Source organism: Rousettus aegyptiacus, unplaced genomic scaffold, assembly GCF_014176215.1.
Source record: "Rousettus aegyptiacus isolate mRouAeg1 unplaced genomic scaffold, mRouAeg1.p scaffold_m13_p_2, whole genome shotgun sequence".
In the NCBI taxonomy this organism is placed as follows: domain Eukaryota; kingdom Metazoa; phylum Chordata; class Mammalia; order Chiroptera; family Pteropodidae; genus Rousettus; species Rousettus aegyptiacus.
The window spans coordinates 71,694,305-71,718,712 of record NW_023416295.1 but is presented as its reverse complement, the minus strand read 5'-3'; the positions used below and the strand labels follow the sequence as shown (position 1 = coordinate 71,718,712).

Here is a 24,408-nt window from a genome sequence, read left to right as displayed (position 1 = left end):
TTGGAAAATGTAGATTTTAAGATACAGGGCTGTAAGATAAGGAAAGAGCATAAAAGAAGGTGACAATGGATGCTAATTGCCAGTAGACATTTTTCAATTCAATATATATTTGGATTGATTAAATATTTTGATCAGTGCCATTATGTTACCTAGATGTTTTAATGGGGATATTTAGTGATTAAGAGCTCAGTCTTTGTACTGACAGTCTTCAAATCATCCACCAGTTACTCACTGTGTGTACACAGATAATTAATCTCTTCTTTCCAAAATCTCTTCTCGAAAGGCTAGTATTACCCTTTCCCTTTTACATATGAAAAAACTGAGCCTCACCTCAGTAATTACCCATATAATTGCTATGTTTGTAAGATTAATAATAAATACCACCTATCACAAATATTGATACATAATAACTAATAAATATGTTATTCCTATTATGCTAACATTCCCATATTTGCTAATAGAAACATCTGTTTTATCATTATTATATTTATTTAATACTTTGTTTTTCTAAAAAATATTTCTTTTAATTGGCTTGTAGAATAGAGAAGCTACAAATATATAATCATCTTAAAGATTTAATTAATAAGAATTAAAGTGTATTTTAAAATTTTATGAAAATGGTAATTTTCATTTTAATATCTACATTTAGAATTAATAAGTTGGTTTTAATTTTTTGTCATTAATTTTTATCTATACATTTTTATTATGAATAATATTGATTAATTTTCTATATTTAATTTCTTGAAAATATAGTTTTGATTGAAATGTAGATGTTAAAATCTAGGAAAAAATAGTGAATCTAAAATAGAAACATGAGATTAAAGGACTTTCTAGTTTGATTCTTGACTTAATATTAATTTGTCTTTCTGACTTAAAAGTCTCTTAACCATGTAAATATATGGCATAAAACATGTCTTTTGTAAAATGAAAAATTTAGTAGATAATTAATCATGCCAATTGTTTTAAGATGGATATTTATTTTTAATGCACAATTTGAATGAAAACTACTGAATTACAAAAATAACACATGAAATCTTTGGCTTATAGGCATTTGGGGAAAGCTAAAAGATAGCAAAGAATATAAAACTTTCAGAAGAGATCACTTTTAAGATTTTTTCCTTTCATATTAAATATCTTCTTGCTCAAATTCTGTTTAGATTCAACCAGTACTCCCCTCTAAAACAACAACAACAACAACAACAACAACAAACAACAAAACTAAGTCCTGAGAAATAAGATGTTTGAGAGCATGATAATAGAAAGCTATGAGAAAAATGACCATGATATGATAGAATTCTGTACGGATTAAGAGAGATGTGAGTTTGCAGTGTTTATTAAATATAGCAAGAATCCATAGATATAATATAATACTATTAAAAATCATGAATTGTTGGTTTATTAATTCTATAGCTTGGTGTATTTTCGTTGGTGTTGGTTTTTAAATAAGTATTAATGTAAACAGTTTTTTCTTTCTTAAAGAATCATAAACTTATGGAAAAGTTTAAATAATATATATTTTTATACTTTCTGATTCATTTTTCCCAGATACTTTAGTATTTTCCATAAGCAAGAGCATTTTCCAAGTAACCACAATAAAACCAACAAAATTAGAAAGTTAACCTTGACATGTTTCTATATTCATATTATTTAATCATCAGAGTCTATTCAGGTCTTGCTAATTGTCCCAATATCTTTTACAGCAAAAGGTTCCCATTTAGAACAACATGTTATATTTTATTATAATGTCTCTCTTGTCTCTTTTGGTCTGGGATTATTTCTTAAATTTCATGAGATTGGTATATTTGTAATTATGGTCAATTTTCTCAAGTTTGGTTTGTCTGATGTTGTCATATAACTAGATTCAGGACTGCTTCTTTGGCAGGAATATCACGGAAGTGATACTTTATTCATTGCCTCCTATCCAATGGCTCACTACTTTCATTTGTCTCATTATTGCTAGTGTTTAATAATTTATTTAAGGTGGTGTCTTCCAGTCTTGATTACCATAAGGTAACTTTCTCCTTTGTAAATTATAAGTACATTGTGAGAAGGTACTTTCCCATTTGTCATAAAAATTTCAAGTCATTTATTAATTTTTTACTCCCTTTATGTCATATTTCCTATTTTGTTTCTTAGATTATAATCTGTACTGTCATTATTTATTTGATTCTCAAATTATCTAGATTTGGTCAATGGGAGCTCATTAAATTAGCTTTTGTATTCTTTTATGATACTTAGTATTCTTTGAACACTTTCTTGCTTAACTCCAAAACAAGATATTCTAGGCTTACTTTATATTTTCCCTTCCCCAGATCTTTCTACAATATGTCCTCTTTTTTTTTTTTTTTTTAAATAATAAACAGAAACAAACATCTGAGTACTAGATGGATTCATTCTTACTGGGTTAGCAATTGTCTCTCAAGATCACAGTAAACAAAACTTAGGAATATATGTAGTACCTTACGTATAGACTAGTTGCTTTATTATCTCACTATCCATCCAGCCATCCATCTATTCACCCATACACCCACTCACTCATGAGTTTGCACTGATATCTCCAATTCAGATTCACCACTACAGGATTTATTCTAATTGTCTCCCTTTCCATGTTTATAACTACCATCTTTGGCAGTGAGAAACATGTCTTTAGTATTATTTAATATGTTCACATGTTTGATTAATCTCTCTCTATTGCCATCCTTTTCCCTGTGTAGATGACTTCATCTTCCTGCATAAGCTCCAACACCTTGTTCTAGGCCATAAATTGTATGGCATCACTGTTGCTTGGGTCCTGAAATCTTACACCAATGTGTTCCTCTATATAGGCATACAGTTTCAGTAGGAAAATAAATTGTTTATGAAAACAGTCCAGTACGTTTATAAAAATCTAAAGTGCCCCTGTTCTTGAAAACTTTTCTTCTGCTAGGAATTTAGCCTACATCAGGACTCTCACATATCCACAAAGATGTATACACAAGAAATTAGTCCAACTAAAAATGCAAAACTACATAAAAGCACTCCAATATAGAAAGGAGAAATTCAAAACATATAAATTAAAAATAAGTATTCATTAATTAAGATAAAGGTAGAATATGAGAAAGGCATTCAAGATGCAAGTTTAAAGAAATAGAATAACTGCCAACAAACCAAACTGTAGGTAGCTAACTAGCTAGCTAGATTGATAGATAGGAAGCACATCAGATTGAAAGCATACTTAGAAAAAATATTCTCACACTCATGCAACTATCATTTTCATGGACATATAAAGCGCCCATATAAATTTTTAGCTAGACTAAATCTCTTTAGCTTGCCTTTAGTTTACTGCCTTTGCCCATTTTATCCCCTCTATCTGTCTAGACTATACTACGTGCTCTCATCCTTTCCCCATCCCCAAATCTCAGAAGCCACAGAATTCTTTACCAATTTGATGGAATCTTTTGCCGTAACATTTGTCCTTGATTGCCTACCTGAATATATTGAGTTCTGTAAAATGTTTCTTTTTTCTAAGATAAACAGATATGCAGTGTAAGTCATATTAAGAAGAAAATTACTCATCAATTTAATTTCAGCTGATAATGACACAACTGATTACTTTTCCTAGACTATATTACATATTAACAGATCCCTTCCATCCTTAACCCCTCACCCAAGCCTAAGACAAAGGAAGCATTTGTGGAGTCTAACCTCACCTTGTGCTCACTTCTGATAGGTAAGATTCTATATTGGTTTACTGTATTGCATTTGGTAAGCTCTTGATTAAGGTATGTAAATGAGTGAAATAAAATTTCTGATATGCATCTGACAAAATATAACATACATGATATCCCACACTTGTTTATATTTTGAGATTTATTTTTAAATACTACTTCAGTCCTAGAAAATAGCAACATGGTGTCTTAAAGAAATATATTCTAGGAGCTCAGAATTACCTGGATGTCTCATCCCACTAAAACTCTTCCAAGTTTTAAAATGTGGAGTGGCAAGCTCTACAGAAAGTGTTGGGCAATTCAAAACATAAAATCTTTATTCTAATCTATAATCCTCTTCTTCATACCCCTTTCAAATTCCTCTAGCATATAAGAACACCTGTTTTCCATCCAAGAAAATGTATCATAACTAACTATAGTTTTTGCAGTTTAGACAAATATGACTTTCCCTGGTATCTCTGGAACTGAACACATTTTTAATTTAACTCTTTCATTCTTCCCATTGGGAAAAACTTACTTCAGACCAATCAAGGAAACATCATTTATTTAAAGACCTTTCTTCCTTTGACTCAAGGATGTGGCAACACTCATAGGAGCTTACAGAGGGTTGAGGCATTGGTATGGTAGGTTGTTGAGAGAAGAGTTTCTGGCTTTGTTCATGGTCATTATTAATCTAAGATGTCCACATTGAAACAGCTTCACTTTCATCTGTCTTATCATTATTGTTCCATGCAGGTAGTTACAGCACATTATGTGTTTTGACAACAAATTATCACCATGTTTCACTCATTTTTTTTAGCTACTTCCTTGACATTTTTGGACCATAGGAGACATATAACTACATTGGAATTTTGAGGCTATGCCAAGCCCACCTGCCAACTTTGTAATCTTTTCCATTCAATACTGGCTAGTAACTCTACAGAAAAGATGAAGAACTTGTCTCTCTGAATCTCAGATGTCCTAAATATATCTGGATTTTTTATTTTCCACCACTTCTCAGCAAGATGTTAATGGGAAAGAGATCACAGAATTTATTCTCAGGATAGTTAACTAGCATTTAATTAGCTGTATTATAGTATTAAGTATTACTCTTTCTTTCTCCCTAGACTATGTAATTTTTAGCTAGGCTAGGATTAGGACAGAGAACACTCTATATCTGATGAGTACATATTTCCCAATCAATTATGTAACTCTGGGCCTTAAGCTTATGAAATACAAAAGACAAGTATTTGTATCCTTCTAAATTTCTTTCCATAAGGCAAAGAATCATTGCTACTGGTGGGAAGGAAAACTGAGTCCAGTAAAGAATAAAAAGAAGAATTCCAATGGATATTTTTAAAAATATTGCTTCACACATAAAGAATTCCTAATGCATCCAGTAGTGAACTTCCCTCCTTGTTGTCTTTTATGACTTCCTGTCTTTATGTACATTCCCAAAGCCACTTTTCAAAAAGATCTGAAGAATATGATTTGCAGCTTTCAACTTGAAAATGACAAAAAAAAAAAAAAAAAAAAAAAGGCTGACACTAAATCTCGCTTTGGGAAGTTCAAAATGTCTCGAAAACCATGTGTCTCCCCTCCACCAAATTGCCTCCTCCAACACCCACAGCTTCCTCCACAGGAGCTCTGGTAAAGATGGAAATCCAGTAAGAAAGCCAATACTTGCCTAGAGAGTTTCTCAAATATACTGATTCATGGACAACAATTCAGAGTACAATATTATAAGTATTATTATTAAAATATTATAGTATTATTATTACAGTATTATTATTAAAAGAGAAATAGGCTAGTATTTATATTTACTAAACAATATAGATGTTGATTTTATTCAGTTTGGAATATTTTACTCTAGATGATATTGCATATTATATATGAGATATAAAAACTGGCCTTATAAATTTAAAACCTGCATATAGGGATCACCTCCAGTAAACTTGAGCTGTGTGAAAAAATCACTAAAAGGGATAATTACAAAATCTCAGGAAATATTAGTGACTTCATCCCTATGCTCACACACTGGAGAAAATAGCATTAGTAGTACAAATTGATGTCCCTGAACGTATGCAATTTAACCTCTACAAAACCTTCCATAGTTCTAGAAAATGCCTATCTTTTGACTTAGAAAATGAAACAATAGAAGAAAAAGTAAATGAGTAATAAAAACTATACCTAAATATCCAGCAGTGGTGAATTATTGGCTTAAAAAAATTGTTTAAGGAATTCTAAGTAGCTATTAAAATTAATCTATTCAACAAATACTTATTGACATTTTCCTTAATCAGGAGGCTGATACATTAATTATTATCCTCCTATATTTATTTACATGAAAAACTGTTTACAATGTATTTGTAAGTATAAAGCATATTACTTGTTTTATGTGTTGTTAATTTCTTTTCAACCAGGATCATTATTCTACCTTGTCTCCCTGTTGATATGTCATGTGACACCTTCTTATATTTACCTTCTCACATATTCCACTGGGTTTTAATGAGATATAGTCTTAAGAAATGTTGTTCAGAGTGGTAAGCAGTATGATAATCAGGTAAGTTTTGGCTATATGTAGAGTAGAAAAATGAGGCCCAAAAACTGGAGATTAAGTAGGTTTTGAATGAAATTTCTATTATTTGGTTTTTTTTTCTTCCTTTTCTTTTTCGATTTCTTTCTTTGGTTATCTTCTGTTTGATAAGGAAATATCCTTTCATCTTCTTTTCATCACTTTTTTTACTTTCTTCTTATGTATTTTTTCAATTTACACATTATTCTCTCTGCCTTTTTTCCCCTTTATTCCCTAACATACAACATTCTTTTTCATTATTGTATCAAATGACCACTGCATCAAATTGATCAATTTGACTAAATCGAATGGTCAAATTACCAAGTGCATCAAATTAAGATTACTTAATTGAGATTACTTAATGTGGAAAGCACTAATTATTTTATTTATTTGTTTGTTTATTTATTTATTTACTTTTTTAATAGAATAACTGTTGTTTGAAATATAGAGTCACACATCTAATCTGAAGTTCAGGGAGGACAAATGTCAGATATTTCTGCAGGTTCCATGTTCTCTTGTGCACAAAATAAAACAAAACAAACCCTAAGACATTTTTACTACTCTTGATTTCAGCAACAAGTAAAATGGCTTGTAACATAAATCTAGTTATGCAGGAGGATATGTTCTCTTAGCATATAAAAACAAAAGACTAGTATGTACAAAAAAAATATAACTATGATTTTTAAGAGAAATATAAAATTCTCATTTAGATCAAAAGGGAGTAGTTTTCCATAAATTAGTCTGCAGAAAGTAAAATTTCTGTTTGATTTTAGGGGAGAATATATACATAGCAGAAGGTAATACCCATTCGTTCCGAACTGTCCGTGGACAGGCACAGAGATCACCCATGTCAGGGGCAGCAGAGAAGCTAGAGCTCATGCCCCTTGTGCGAAGAGCAGCAGACAATGTTATGCAAGGAAAGACAATTTTGATTCTTGCTCCCACCAGCATGGGTGACTTTTTTCTCTTGAAACTTTTTCCAATACATTGCTGCTTTAATGAAAACTGAGCATTAACATTGGGTTTGTTTCCCAAGCTCAAAAGATGTTGTAAGCCATATCTTCTAGCAAGTTAATCCCAATTCACAACATTCTTCACATTTTATAGAGTAAATTTGCAATTCATTAGAAAGAGATAATGGAGACTAAATAAATTATTACAGTAGGGAGAGGCAACTGACCTTGAAGAAGAGATGCAATGGGGACTCTGGAAAATCAAGTTGAAGGGTAGCAGGAAGTAAGAGATAAAAAGGAGAGAGTGAGAAAATCAGAAAAAGGAGGTGAGTTTTTTTGAGACACTTTCAAAAAGTGAATAAGTACATTTCAGAACTGCCTCAGTGCACATAGTAAAACTAAACCAAGTGTTAACTTAAAATTAAAAATCTAAAATGAGAGGCAACATATGTTTATTTGGGAAAAAAAGATTTACAATTCCAGGAGCACAGAATCAGGAAGAAACTCAGTGTCTCCATTACAGGGTGAGAGCAAGGTATTTTTCATGAGGAAAAAAAGACAAGAAAAATTACATGAATAGGGAAAATAAATTTCTATTGGTGCTAACAAGCTGCGTTACTCATTAGCTATATGCGGCCAGTTACTGATTCTTTCTTCAGATAAGTGAGTCCTAATCATCAGTCCTTGTGGTTAGGATATATGGGTTCTGCTGGCTTTACAAACAATTGCTGAGATGACAATGTTGGTTTGGCTCTGTCCATAGGTCTGGCCCACTTCAAATAGTCCAAAGTTTCAAGGAGCATGCTGCGTAAGGCTATTCCTCTAGAATGGCTGCTCTGGTTCCTTTTTAAAAATAGCTCCAATTATGTGAACTTCTACACAGGGAATCAGTTAAGGAGATCTTTTTTTTACCTTATTGCTCTCTTGGAAAGAGATCATTTGACAAGCTGAAAAATTTCCTAGATCAATCTGTTAAATCTATGGTGTTCACTGGAGAAATCTAATAAACACAGAGTAATATCCACTGCAGAATTCTTTTCCCAGAGAGCTTTTATTCCTTTTCTTTTTATTTGCTTTACATTGAGTTGTACTTGCAAAATAAAATGAGCTATTTTACTTTTATTCAAATAATGCCTTAAAAAATTTACAAGAATATCACTCAAACATCTTCATGAACCATCAGGTACTTAACAACAAAGTATTTTTCAGACCAAATTCTTTTTCTTTATAATAGATAGACAATAATGTGTATGTACTATGACTAGAAAGAAAAAGAAGATCGGAAAACTATTTGATTATAATATGCATCTATAATAGCTGGATTTATTATAGGACTCATAAAATTCAGAACATTTAATTAGATAAGGTAAAGAGGGTAAAACTTGGGTTTTGCAATTCTTCTACCAGTGGAAAGTGGGAGGTTGTAGGAATTAATCATTTTTGTCCTCTATGTCATTTGATTCCAATAGACTTTTTTTTTCTGACAAGGAAGGTGGTGTGCAATGTGTAATAGTCTTTCAATGCCACCGTAATTCTGTTTTGATACAATATCTCTGAAAACAAAAGTCTGCACCTTGATCCCGAGCTTCAATAGCAGGATATAAAAATTCTGTTGGCAAGAACTACAAAAAAAGAGTTTTTACATGCAATTTAGTAAAAGGCTTTTCAATTCATTTCTCTTACCGTTCTCTTTTCAAGGTTTGCTTTTTGTGCAATTATCAGGAGAAAAATGAATCAAAAAAGAAAAATGATTTTTTTCTATATAACATTTATACAGAAATAAATGTAGTGATTGGATGATGATTCTCTAAGTTTACAGTATGATAATTTTATGATGAAGTTGAATGGTATTATAATTTAAAAATGAAACAGGATAGGCTACTATCTCCCATCACTTAATTTAATCCATAAAGATGATATCTCTTCTGATAAATGTATCAAATGAGAAGAATCTGTAAAACTTGAGTAATATTTAAACTCAAACTGGTTTTCTATTAGCAACATGTGAATTCAATCACACATTTATAAAACAAAATGAAAAAAAAAACTTCTTTTGCTTTCCAAATGGATCTGGAAATATTTCTAAAATACAATTTCTCAGACATAACAAGAGATGCAGACCTCAACTATAGAAAAAAGAAAAAAGAATGGACATAATCCAGACTGAGATTAGAATTAATTTTACTAGGCCAGAATAACATTTTATTAATTTCAAGGAGAAATAATGATTTATCCTTAAATATTTACAGCCATGAATGGACATAATCTCACAATTCAGCACACAATCTACCAGTTTATTTACATGCTATTTACTTATGTTTTAAAGTCTATATAAACTGGCATTTTAACTAGAATATAAATTGATTAAGGGAAACATCATCCTATTATTTATCTTAATAGAATAGACCATAGTGCTTAAAAACTAGTAATCACTCCCATAGTTGTTGATGACAATAAACATTTTAAAATTACTTTTGCAGTCTACCGAATTTTTGTTAGGAAGTTTTCTGACCTTTCATTTCATTTTTCATTTATATACCTATTGTTATGATAACACAGTTCACCTAATTTTATATTCAGTAAAAACAAAAAATTAACCAACTAGATTAGGTCAATTAATCTTTTATTTTTAGAATACAATGTTTCCAAAATGTATTATTCTTCTTCAACTGCACAAAATGCTAAAAAATATGATTAAAAATACAATTTTATATTTTGAGGATGAAAATAAAGATTATGTTATAAATATTCTGTGTCTGTCAAAAATACTTTGGGAATGAAGGCAACAGAAATATAATCTCAGACATTAGAAACCTAAGAAGTTTACTTCATAGGGCTTTGTATTCCAAAGTGAAAATATGAGAAAAATGTGATTATATTTAAAGAGAGTGTAATAAAATAAACATAATAAGACAAAAAAGGTTTTGTGAATATAATCAGGATATAAACATAGAGGAACAGAATTTCAGGAACTAAAATGAATTAAATAGAGATACAGAGAATATTTACATTTTAATACTATATAAAGAGTAAATCATTTAAAAATAACAATTAAAAATAATCAATTAAAAATAACAATTTATTGGAAAATGTTAACTATCAAATTGAAACGGAGAAATTAATAAATTAAGATCTACCATCAAAACACCCATCACCTATTTAGTTTAATCAATGACTTCTAGTTTTTTCATTGATATATATTTTCATTTCATATAAATTATTTCAGAATGAACAAAAAGATTATGGATATTTTGTTTCTGAGAGAATGACAACCTAGACATGCCAAATAACCCTCTTGCTAAAAACAACTATAAGCATTAAAATTCTCTCTTTCATCTATAGTCATGCTACCCTGAACAAGCCTGATCCTGTCTGATCTCGGAAGCTAAGCAGGGTCTGGACCTGTTTAGTATTTGGATGGGAGACCACCTAGGAAGACCAGGTGTTGTATGCATAAGAAACAAACAAACAAACAAATAAATAAGAGATTATAAGCTGACAGGGTCCTTGCAATCCATTAGATCAGCAAAGGGTTGCCTCGCCTAAAAAATAAAAAAAAAAAAAGAAATGTTCTCTCTCACATGCATACATACACAAAGTGCATTTGTAACTGAGCTGACAAATCTTTAGAGGCAAAAATGAAGAGAAAATGAGAACCCTGCTATATAAGTAAAGGTATCAATAGAACTATAGTTTGTATTTTGTGGCCACCTAGAATATGTATAGGGATGGAGGTTACATTTATGGTCTATGTATAATGTAAAAAGCGGCATAAGAGATTTATGCATAAAGTTGGTGTCCCAAAGAGTAATACTATCTGTGTAAGGCAGAATGAGAAAACATCATTGAGACTGGTACAGCAAAAAAACTCACCTGCTTCAAATCTGTACTGAATGAAGAACAAAAGTTCTACATTGAGAACTTGTAATCATAAGACAAACTTCAAGTAAGACTGCAGACCAACTTCAAGTCGCCTGCATCACCCAAAAATCTTTGTGATAAAGAACACAACTTTGGTTTTGATGTTTGACTAATGACAGCTGTCATACGCCATAACTCTCCTCTCTCCTTCTGTTCATTTGGGCAAGGTGATTACAAATAAACAATAACAACAACAAAATAAAAAACAAGCAAACAAACAAAAACTCTGATTGCTTATTCCCTTGTTGCCAGTGGAAAGTTCAAATTATGCAAATCCAAGCACTCAAGTGGAAACTTTCACTCTGGCCCTACCTCTTAATCACATTCTTACTTCAAATCTTACTTCACTCCTGACACCTGAACCCACTTACACCTGTCCTGCTATTCCCAGAAAGTATTATGGTGTGAGTAATAAACCTTTGCATGTGCTCTTAGTACATGAGGTGTTCTCAGTTTTGATGTCTGAACTATTCATTGGGAAAAGTCTTTCCCACACTCTGTGGGGTGACTATAAAACATTTACACTTAAAACTACATAAAATTGTAGGAAAAAAAAATACTATAGTGGATGCTGTTTGTGGCATACCAAATCCCATTTATAGGGCTGGTGCACACAGTGCCGTAACTTTGGCTGCTGGTAGCTCACAGTTGTTTCCTTCTCTAAAGAAATGGCCATCATCAAATGGAACACCCTTGCCTGAGAGATTATGCCCCCTCATAAAACACCTCTCAGCCAGTGATTTGCTGATACTAAGGGTAAAGAATATCAAGAACTGTGAAGATTCTGAGATTTACCTTACTTACAAACTGAGAATTTAGCTTGCCAGTTTCATGAATGCTTGCAAAAAATACAAAATGTCATGGTCAGAGACATAGGACCTTATCACTCACAGTAATAGCAATAGCCAGAGTATCGGAGCTGGTTTTCAGGGACTCACTTCTCATGGGGCAACATGAAAAGGACCAAGTAACTCCTGTGCAGGAAGTGAATCATTTTATAGGCAAGAATCTTGAGCTTAAGGAACAGAATATTTTATAATAGGCTATAAGCTTATATTACCTTTGTCCTAGTGAGAGACATTACCTTTATTATACCAGACAGTAAATAAATCTGTCCTTCAGAAATAGACACTATCTCTAGCTTACAAGGTTGTCCACTGCAGAAACAAGCTTTAAAAGATAGTCTAGAATATAAGCAGTCTTCTGTATTTTTGCCTACTGATGATAGGCAAAAATACAGAAGATTTATAGAGAATTGGGTCCCAACAAATGTGTTTATTTTACTAATCCACCATTATACATTTTGAATTTTTTATATTAAAAAATAGATCAGGAATCACAATGTAAGTGGAGTAAGCTCTCCAATTTTAAAAGCAATGATCATCAGAATTATAAAAAAAATGATGTACAATTCATGAGTCATACTACAACCTAAGGATACACACCACACACACACACAGACGCACAAATTTGGAATAAAATTGTAAAAAATAAATGCCAGGCAGATGTTTACCAACAGAAAGCCCGTATTGCTAAAGCGGATTTGATAGGCTAACTGTAAAAGGCCTTACTAGAAATAAAAAGTTTGGTTGCACATAAAATATATTTCCAAACTTGTATATTTCCAAACTTGCTCCCAGAAGCAGATTCAATGTGCATAAAGCAAATATTGACAAAATTAACACAGAAATGAACAAATTCATTGTTGTGGTAGATTTTAAACATCTATCTTAGTAATTTAGAGATCTGACAGGAAAAAAATCTATAAGCATCTGTAAGATTTCAATAAGACAATTAGAAAATTTAATTTAATGGAATAAGTGATAATGAAAATATTACATATAAAATCTCATGTAATATAACCAAAGCAATTATCAAAGCAAAATTTATTAGCTTAAATTAATTTTAGAAAGTAAAAAAGACAATATTAATGATATTTTTGCTTAAGCCAAAAATGCAGGGATCATTCTATTTCCTCAGTTTTCTTCAAGTTTTATATCCAGCCTATCAGAAAACTTTGAACTCATTCCATATCTGTTCAATTTTCTTCAACAACTATAATCCAAGTCATTTTTTTTTTCTCTTGCCTGCAGTATTTCAACAGCAATGGTCTTCCTACTGCCTTCTTGCTTTCCTAAAATCTATTTTCTCTGGAGCATTTTCTATAATTTTTTTTAAAGTATAGGCCAGATCACATTGCTCCCATGTTAAAACTATTTGGAATGCTCTGTTCTTTGATTGTAGCAGGACTGGTGTTTTTAAACTATTCCCATTTGTATCAGTTTTCTGGGCTATGGGTTCTCTCAGTCTCACAAGACTATAACCCAGGTGCTGGCTGGACTGTGTTAACTGGAGCTCAAAGTCCTCTGTCAAGGTTATGCATGTGGTTAGTACAAGCTTGTTTCTTGCAGTTTTAGAACTAAGATTTATATTTTCTTGCAGGCTGTTCCCTTGAGAATTCTCTTAGCCACTAAAGCCTGCCCTGCTGCTCTCTCACGATGTAGGCCATGCTGCTCTCTCACGATGTAGGGTTTTTTTTTTTTTTCCTCAATGGCAGTAGGATACTCTCTTTCCAGGTAATGAAGATGGAGGTTTATATAGTGTGATGTAATCAAGGGAGTGACTATGCCAGCCTTTTGTCATATTTAATGTAGTTAGGTGTAGAGGCTCACAATTAGTCACCCCAAGATGTGCCTTTGTGATTTGTGGATTGTTTTGAGTTAAAGGCAACCGAGATCCTGTTGGCTCAAAAGAGACTTCCATCCCTCTCTTAATTACTTAGAAGAATTTAAATTAGGGCCTTGCCCATAATAAGAAATTATCAGAGATAACCTTTTTGACCTATCTATATGACAAGCTGCTAATTACTGAACAACTGCTCACCTTATCCTCTTGCGATGACCTTCCTCCTCTTTGAAGCCCCAGGGTACTTTATTTCACTGTTAGCTCACAATGCTATGTATACTTCATTTTAACTTAGTGTCCTTGAACTTCTCATGTATGTGGGGTTCCCATATGTATATATGTAATTAAATCTGGTTATTTTTCTCTCGTTAATCTGTCTCATGTAGTTTTAATTATTAGACTAGCTGAACAACAAATCATGAAGTGTAAGAGAAAATTTCTTCCTCCTCCGTACAGAGGAGCACCTCGCCCATCATACCCACAGGTGCCACCCATTCTCAATAGCAAAGGACTTATACAGAGTGTGTGTACCAGACAGTAGGAACCATGGGGACATCTTAGAATCCTGCTTTCCACTTGATCCTTCTTCAAGTCCCAGATTAATACTTATTAAAATGGCTACCACTTCATTACCTTTGTAATTTAATTGTTTAATATATATTTTGTTATTTCTCTTTGGAATCAAATCATAATTAGAGTAGATATCTTATCCATCTATTCCACTCCTGTTTTACAATGTTTAGAGCAGAACCCGAAACATGGAAGATATTCAATAATGCTGCATGTATGAATATATGATACAATAGTTTCTAAAAACTATGGCCAACTGCAGGAGGGGAAAAATAATTTTCCCTCTACCTTTGTAAGTTTCTAGCTGAGACCTCCCCTCTAACCCTTTGCCCTGAGGATACTCACCAGTGGTGCTTGAAGCTGCGGCGTTTACCCTGAGATAATTCGTGGATTACAGTCCTAATGTTATTCCCAAAGTTTGCCATGAAATATCTAGCTTTTATTATTATTTTCATATCACTCTAATATATATATAGTCTTGGGAAGCAAAGGACATCATTCTATTTATAGCATTCTGTTTTTATTCTGTCCATCATTGAAAATGTCAAATCCTAGAAAATGTAGCATCCGTATATATGATATTAAAAGAACGCTGGCAGCGAGCTGCACTTTTTTTTTTTCTAAACGGGAAAAGGGTGAATAAAAGACAGATTAACAAGAGAAAATCAAACAGAAGTTTAATAACATGTATCCTTTCTGTATACATGGGAAATACCCAGGAAAACTAAGTAACTCCCCTAAAGGGCCCAAGCCCCACCTTAAATATCAACTTCAAATAAAGACAAATAAATATATATTAGGGAGTTAGGGGAGGCCAGTTAATGGAATGTGCCAGGAAAATATAGTAAGCAAGGGTAAGATTTTTATGCAGATTTAAGTCATTGCCTTCTCCATTGATTTAACAATTTTTCTCCCTTTGATATAGAGGAGACACCCTTAAAAATGGAGATTTTGCTTATAAATGTAAATATATCTTACAAAAAGATAACTGCTACTTGGTATTTAGAGATTTTCTTCTGTTTGCTGTTTCTAAAGAATAACCAGCTCAAAGTAATTCTTATGCCAAAAAGGTATAGTTTGAGGTAGCATATTTTGCTCCTCTTCTTCATACCTTTTGGGTAAAAGAAGAAAAAAACAGAAATTATTTTAACTCTGCCCTACAATCTAATAGTGGGATGAAATATAGATAAGATATAAGATAAAATGCGTAAAGATATAAAACACACATAACATAAAGTATACACACATCTACATACATTCCTTATAACTGAGGAAACGACTAAAAATGATCCCAAATTTGAGAACCATACAAGCATAAAAATGAAAGATTTGACTACCTAATAAAATTCCTGTACACTGAAAATCACCTTTAAAAAGTTTTAAAAGCATGAACTACAAATGTATAAATTATTTTAAAAATAACTGAGGATTCTAATATAACATTATAACCATATATCCAGACATTTCTGCAATTTGATCTCTGGTTCTGCTTGAGTTACTAAGCAGTTTTATAGTTTTAACTTGGACTCATTACATGACAGTCTGCTGTATCCCCTGTACTGTTTATTTGCCCTCAAAGCTTGTTTTATAACAAGCTTTTTTATTTTGTGGTCTCCAAGGGAAACTGAGGCATTAGCCTATGTCTGTGACTCCCCTACTGACTATGCCTTATGTAACAAACTGGCAGCCAAAAGTCGTGACCCCATCTACTGATCCTGAGTTAACTAAAATTGGAGAGCCCCATTGCTCTAGCCATTCAGAAAGTGTTTTCTTTGCTTTTTGTTATAAATTTGTAGCTTGTGCGCTGGAAAAAAATGTTTGAATATTAGTTTTAACGAAGTCATTTTTAACTACTCACTAAGCTTTTTAAAGTATCATTTAAAATATAAAGCATAAAAGTATTCAAAAATTAGTCAAACATGGAAATGTCAAATCTGTAACATTATTTTTGTCTTTGACACAATAGCTTCAAAGTCTAAGTAAAAATAATCACACAACTTACCTGAACAGCGCTATGGAAGTTCTTCACAGGGTTCTAGTGAGATTATCTGCAAGTCTTTTGACTTCTCAGGCTGCTTTTCTTGCTTTTTGTAGAAACTGCTGACTTGTGGGGAATAGCTTAATGTGGGCTGAAAAGGCTTTGGTGAAAGAACAAACACAGGGAGCACAAAACAAAGCCTTAAATAATCCAATGTCAATGTAAAGAACCAGACTGACTAACACATCACAAGAGATGAAGTGCAGCTCACTGTTGCAACATGCACTTATGCAAAGATTTCTAATTTTTCATTGCAGTGGTTCTTAAACTTTAACATGCATCAGAAACACCTGGAGGGCTCTTTAGAATACAGATTGCTGAGATGCACCCTCAGACTTCTGATTTAGAGTTTGCATTTTCACGGGTTTCCAGTTGCTGCTGGTCCAGGACTACACTTTGCGAATCACTGCTCTAGTCCACTCTCCTAGTTACTTTAGAGTTACGGCTTATATAGATAGATTTACATAGATATAAATGTGGATAAAGCTATAGTCATAGATGTGGATGTTACAGTAGATATACGTAGATATAGATATAGCTAACCTGTATTCCCCCAAAACTTGAAATGTAATCTCTACAAGTCAAAAAATATTTACTGAATCTTTATTCTCTAAGCACTGAGGAAACCATAATAAACAAGATATAGTATTTCTACCCTTAGAGAGTATATGCAAATAGAAAATATAGACAATAAACACAAAAGGAAATATATCAACAAAACTATTCAAGTATGAAAAAAGCATTCAAGAAGATAAAATATGATAAATGATAGAAAATGCCAGGACATGGTATATCAAAAATAATTTGTAGGAATGATTCTCAAAGGAAATAGCATTTAAGACAGAAAATAAACAGGAAAAAAAAAGAAATCCTTTATTAACTATATGGATGACAGTATTTGAAGTAGAAGAAACAGAAAGTTCAAGGCTCTGATGTAGGGCTGAGATTAGAGAAGTCATAGGTGAGAAAAGAAACATGGATATTATGCTTTACGATGGGAATAGAAAACAAGTTATCATTACGTTTGTCTCTGAAACTCAAAGCCAAAGGTCAGGACTTGGTACACAGTCAATAAGTATTTGTTTTAAAATGAATACATTAAAAAAATTTTAAAAACAAACATCATGTTGTTGGGGAGAAATAAATACATTCATGATTAACTGAACTAATGAGCAAGTTGGTGAGTACAGATTTTAGTATATGATGACATTCAACATACAAATAGAGATACCACTATTTTAATTTTTTTTGTTTAATTGACAAATAATAGAATAAGTTGTCAGCTTTTATTCTAAAATTCCTCCTATAAGTATCAATCAAAGGACAATTTGGTATTATAAATAAAACTAGAGTATAAGAAATGAATAAATAACAAATGGCTTTGCTGTTGAACAGTGTAGGGTATCTATAAGCCACAAATATGGCAGAGATAAAAATATTTTTAAAATATTGATAGGAATGGATTTTTTTTTGAGTTCTTGAGACTACACTATAATGATAAGACCAACAGGAAAGTTGGAAAAGCAAGTTCGATATTAGCTGAAACTATTTTGTTACATCTATGAATGATATTGAACTTTGGTGCATTTCCTTCTCACGCTTTCATTATTATTAACTTAATAATGCAGTGCTCAAAGCATTTTGTTCATTAGATTTTGAAAGCAAGAATACAATTAAAAAAAAATTCTTCTTCCCCAAGTAGGTATTACCTGGTAGGGCAGACAGCTATCATTTTTTATATATATATTTTTTAATTATAAAGATATCACACACTAGATAAGTCAAATACACAAATGAATATAATGGAAAATAAAAACAAAAACTTAAAAACTTTTCTTCCTCCTACCTCACCACAACAATTTAGTATGTAATATTCTACCTTCCTCTATGATTCTTTAAATTATATATATTAAATATCTGCATAGTATTAAGTATATGTAGTTTTAAGAATACACATAGGCTGAAAGTGAAGAGATGATAAAAGATATTCCACGCAATGGCAACCGCAAGAGAGCAGAAGTGGTTATACTTGTATCACACAAAATAGACTTTAAGTCAAAAGTTGTCATGAGAGACAAAGAAGGTCATTACATAGTGCTAAAGGGATAAATTCATTAAGAAAATATAACAAGAGAATATATATATATATATATATCCAACATTGTAGTACCTAAATATATTAAGCAAATACTAACAGAATTGAAGAGAAAATAAATAATAATGCAATAATAATTGAGGACTGTAATACCCTACTTTTAATAGAGAATAGATGATTCAAACGGAAAAACAATAATGAAACAGTGGACTTGAATAACACTATAAATCAAATAAATTTAACAAAAATTAACAGAATAAAGTACAAAAATCATCTGATCATCACTATAGATGCAGAAAAGATTCTGACAAATTCATTTTTTTTTCTTGATAAGAGCATCCAACAGATTAGGAATAGAAGGAAAGTATCGCAATATAATATAGGTCGTATATGATGAGCCCACAGCTAATGTAGTATTCAATGGTGAAAAGCTAAAAGCTATTTCTCTAAGATCAAGAACAAGACAAGGATGCCCATTCTAACCACTCCTATTAAAAAAACATAATACAGAAACTCTTAATCAGAGCAATTAGGCAAGAAAAAAAAGACATTCGAATTATAAAGAAGTAAAATTGTCCTTATGTGCAAACAACATGATTTTATATACATATGTGTCTGTGTGTACATATATACATATATATACATATGTGTATGTATATATATGTGTACATATGTATATATGTATATATACACATATACACATACATACCTTAAAGACTCAACCTAAAAAAGTTCAAACTAATATATAAATTTAGTAAATTTCAGGATACGAAATCAATACATAGAAGTCAATTGCATTTCTAAACACTATTAATGAACTATCCAAAAACAGCATCAAAAAGAAAAAAAATATCTAGTAATAAATTTACCCAAGGAGATATTGATCTAAAAAAATAAGAGTCATTTATTTCACCTGTAAAAATGGTTTTATTCAGTAACAGCATATAATTGCAATTTGGGACAACAAGCTATGGCAAAACCATAGACAAGTTCAGAAAACAAAGGAGAGATATGTCCTTTTATAGGGAAAAGGAGAAAATTGGGAAGAGTTATTGTAAACAAAGAGTTATTTAGGGGAAACCGGGAGTTTGAAGTGCAATGGCTTTTTGTTAGCTGAGTCTTAACAGTCTGTTGTTGGCTGAGCTCTTGTCGGCCAAGCAGAAAATTTTCCTTCTTCCTGCTGGGGTAGTAAAGTAGAAAACATCTTCCTCTTGGAGATACATCTGTTTCTGTTGGGGTAATTGATGATGAGTGGTAGGGCATGAGAGTTCCCCATACAGGTCCTGCTGATTCTAATTTCAGTTGCAGTTTCCTTCATTAATTTTCACACAGGTGAAAGTGCTGTCAATTGAAAATTCTAAGACACTGATGAAAAAATGTGAAGACACAAATAAATAGAAATATACCCTGTTTTTATTAATTGGAAGAATTAATATTATTAAAATGTCCATACTAGATTTTAGCAATTTAATACAGTCTCTATCAAAATTTCGATGGCATTTTTCACAGAAATAGAAATCTTAAAATTTATATGGAATGACAAAGGCTTCAAATATCCAAAGTAATTCTGAGGAAGAAAAACAAACCTCGAGACATCACATATTCTGACATCAAATTATATTACAAAACAATGGTAATTAAAATAGTTGCTTTGCAATATAATTACAAAAACAAGAAAATAATCAAAAATAAGAAAATATTTGCAAACCATATGTCCAATAAGGAGTTAATATCCAAAAATATATGATGAGTTCAAGGACCTCAATAGCAAAATCAAAACAAAACAGCTCAAAAAAAAAAATTAGCTTACCCAAAAGGATCTGAATAAACATTTATCCAAAGATGACATATGAATGGCCAATAGGTACATGAAAAGGTGCTCAACATCATTAATCATCACAGAAATGCAAATCAAAACCATAATGAGATGTCACCTCACACCCATTATAGTGCCTATTATAAAAAAGACCAAAGATAAGTGTTGGTGAGGATGTGGAAAAAAGGAAGCCTTGTGTACTATTGGTGGTAATGTAAATTGATATAGCCATTATAGAAAATGACATGGAGCTTCCTCAAAATAATAAAAATAGAACTGCTATATGATGTAGTCATCCCATTTCTGAGAATATATTTAAAGAAAATGAAATTGGTATTTTGAAGAGATGTCTGCTCCCATGTTCACTGAAGCATTATTCACAATAGTCAACATATAGAAACAACTTGAGCATCTGTCAGTAGATAAAAGGAATAAAAAAAAAATATGGTAAATATACACACTGGAATATTGTTCAGCCTTAAAAAGAAGTAACCCATTTGCTGGAACATGGATACTAAGTGAAATAAACCAGATACAGAAAGATGAATATTGCATAATTTCGCTTACATGTGGAATCTAAAAAAGTCAAACATAAAAGCGGGAAGTAGAATGATGTTTACCAGGGATTGGGAGGTAGAGGAAATGGGAAGTTACTGGTCAAAGGGAACAAAGTTTCAGTTATGTAGGAGTATATTCTGGAGATCTAATGTACAACATGTTGACTACTGTCTACAGTACTGGAGTATACTTGGCATATGCTAAGAGAGTAGATCTTAAGTGTTCTTACCACACAAAAGAATATGGTAATTATGTGAAAGAATGAATGTGTAAATTGGCTTGATTATGACATTGTGACATTGTTCACAGAAATACAGAAAAAATATGTATATATGTATCGAAACATCATATTGTACACCTTAAATATACACAATTTTTATTTGTCAATTATACCTCAATAAACCTGGAAAAATTAAAATATATATAAAATACATATTAAATATGTATATGTTTTCAAGTATTTTTTGTTTTATTATCTACATTTTTTAAAAAGTGACTTATTCAGATCTAATATTAACATGTACTGTACCATTTATTTAATTCTACTAATGAAAAAACTGTTAAGATGTTAATAAGTCATTCAAAGGAGAACCCCGCCCCCTAAAACAAAAACACACATTTGTAGATCAGGAATATTAAAGTAAATATGCAAATGGAGGGAAAACTCTCTTCTTCCACATTGGGAGAGGAAGTAAATTGAACTACAGGTCAGAATTAGAATATCTATAAAAAAATTTTTACATTGTTATCAATTATCTATAATTTAGAGTTCTAAAATAGCTCAAGGGCAAGATAATGTTAGAATTGATAGCCAAGAGGTATGTGCTCCAACCATGCATGCAAAATTTTACATTGAAGTACAAATTTCCCCCTACAAAAACAAATGGGAAAAACATTAGATTTCATATATTTGTTGAATTTTTTCAGCCACCTTCTAATAGTTTATTCATGACAACAATTAATTTATTTTTTATGTTTCATAACTTTGTATCTAGAAGTATACATACACATACATATACACGCACACACATACATTCTTCCCAGGATGTAACATGTAGAACCTATAACATATAACATGTTACATGTTACATGTTACATGTAGAGCATATAACATTTTCATTACTGCCATATTCTCCTGGAATTGAACACAGAAAGCTGAGGCAACACAGAACCTATGATTCTAAGGTCCTAGATCTAGAATTCACCTTCCTCTCAAATGACAGTTTTCTTCTACTTCTGAATATTCTAAATTTAGAACTGGTATGGAACTAGGCCCAGTAGTGTGAAAATAGGGGTTTCTTAGAGAGTAATTACTGAGATCTGATCTGAAAATTAGTCCTCTTCACAGTCTTTTGTAAGTTTTTATTCCTATTTAAAAAATAGAAAATGAAATGAATATAATCATGTCAAAAATATCTCACCTGTCTCAAATGGCATTCTCTCCTTTAAATAGGAACATTGACCTAGTTCAAAGCTTCTTTCTGCTTACTTGCTGAAACTACTGTTTAAATATAGCTTAAACTTAGACATTTTCCCAGAATTTGCAGGAGTTCCTTCTGCCAGGTCTAACTTTGAAATAATAATCCTTTGACATCCCTTCTGTTAGTTGTTTAGCCTTTACATCCTGATGCACCAAAATTTGCAGTCATTCAGGTGGAATGAAAATCTGGAAGTGATTGATCACTTTTTAGAAACTAGACACTTTCTTTCATAGTCCTTTCCTTTTTTTTTGCTACTCCATCTCTAATTTCTACCCTAGGCACAGAGGACTATATAAACTACACAAACAATCAACAAGTAAATGAAATAAGCATCTCGGATTGGAAGAGTTTAGACTTAAAGACAAGAAAGAAGTTCGAAAAAGAAGAAACCTGATTAATTTTATTAGCATTTCAATAGATTAGGCCTTCGGAGGAGGGTGAAATATGATTCCACCAAGCATCACTGAAAATGAACACTTTGGAACTCTTGACAAACTAGGGAATAAGGTAATCATTTTAATTAATTTGTTTTTAGGTTCACTCGTTTAAAAGAGCTAACAGTTCCATCACTCTTGGCAGAATACAACTGTGATTGTGGCTTTTCTATTCAGTGCACTGGAAATATCAATGAATGTCTCCAACTGAGAGTGAGAAATTGGCAGTATCTCCACATATTATGTGCTTATACATATTATTTTTCTTCTCTGCCCTTTGATAGTCCAATTTTGATAAACAAAAGATAAAATCTTAAATAAAACAATTTTCCAAATTATTGTCTCATTAGAGTAATGATACGAATGAATATATTTTTTCAACAACCCACAGTCGGATGAGTTGCAATAATCACACCAAAGCTTGCTTAATATGGTTAATTTCAAACACAGCAGGATATAACCATGTATATACTCTAAAGCGACACAGTTCTGAGTAAAGAGGTGTTTGAGCATGAAAATAACAAATTATATACTCCTTGTATCATATATAGTTCCTTTTCCCCAAATATTTCTCCTTTTCATCCATGATCGTTAAATAACGACTCAAGTATTTGAGAATTGAATTCCTGTCACTGTATGTTATAAATCCATGAATATTATAAATTGTTTTTATATAGAATATTTTCTAATAGATTTAGAGTTGATAGTGTTCTTAGAAATCCCCCCAAATTTAGAACTTGTTTTTGTTCTTGTTTTTGCTGAAAAGCAAAGTAAGTGCATTCATTATAGCTCTTGCAAGTTGGGGAATAATGTAAAAAGATCAAAATAGAATAATGGAATCAGTAATAATAATGAAGATGCAACACACATATGATATAGTCTCATTCTTGTTTACCAACTCGTAGCCATTTGGGTAAAGAGCAAGACTAATAGAAAACAAATATATATGTGTGTATATATATATATATATATATATATATATATCAATATATATATCAGTAATAATCGAGTAATATTGTATTAGTATAATACTAATCCTTATTTTGAATGAGTTATCATCTTTTTAAATGTCCTGTTTAAGTTTATGGCCATGCTACTCTGAATAAGCCTGATTCCATCTGATCTCGGAAGCTAAGCAGATTTGGGCCTGTTTAGTACTTGGATGGGAGATGACCTAGGAAGACCAGGTGCTGTAGGCATAAAAATTAAAAAATACTGGATTGTAAGCTGATGATAAAGTCCTTGCAATCTGTGAGGTCAACCAAGGGTTGCCACAACTAAAAACAACAACAACAACAACAAAACAAATTAAATAAACAAAAAAACAAATAAATAAATGCATGTCCTGTTTAGAGTTTACATATGCTGTGGTAGAAATTATGTCAAAAAGGTATGTCTATGTACAAAAACTAAAGGATGAAGAAAGTAAAAATTGATGCATTAGAGTATAAGAATTATGATAAGCACTTTAACTTATTAACAATAAAAATAATGTTGTTTCAGATCTTATGAAGCCCATCGCATTCTTAGTACATAGATTTTGGCTATAATAATATTTAAATTCAGCAATTATTTAGTAACTATCAATTGTGCCTC

The 24,408-nt window shown here is 31.6% G+C and overlaps 2 pseudogenes; both read left to right on the top strand.

Moving 5' to 3' along the window:
- Positions 1–10,548: 10,548 nt before the first annotated feature.
- On the top strand, positions 10,549–10,668 carry LOC118614278 (annotated as a pseudogene).
- Positions 10,669–23,892: 13,224 nt separating this feature from the next.
- Positions 23,893–24,011, top strand: LOC118614890 (annotated as a pseudogene).
- Positions 24,012–24,408: the final 397 nt, after the last annotated feature.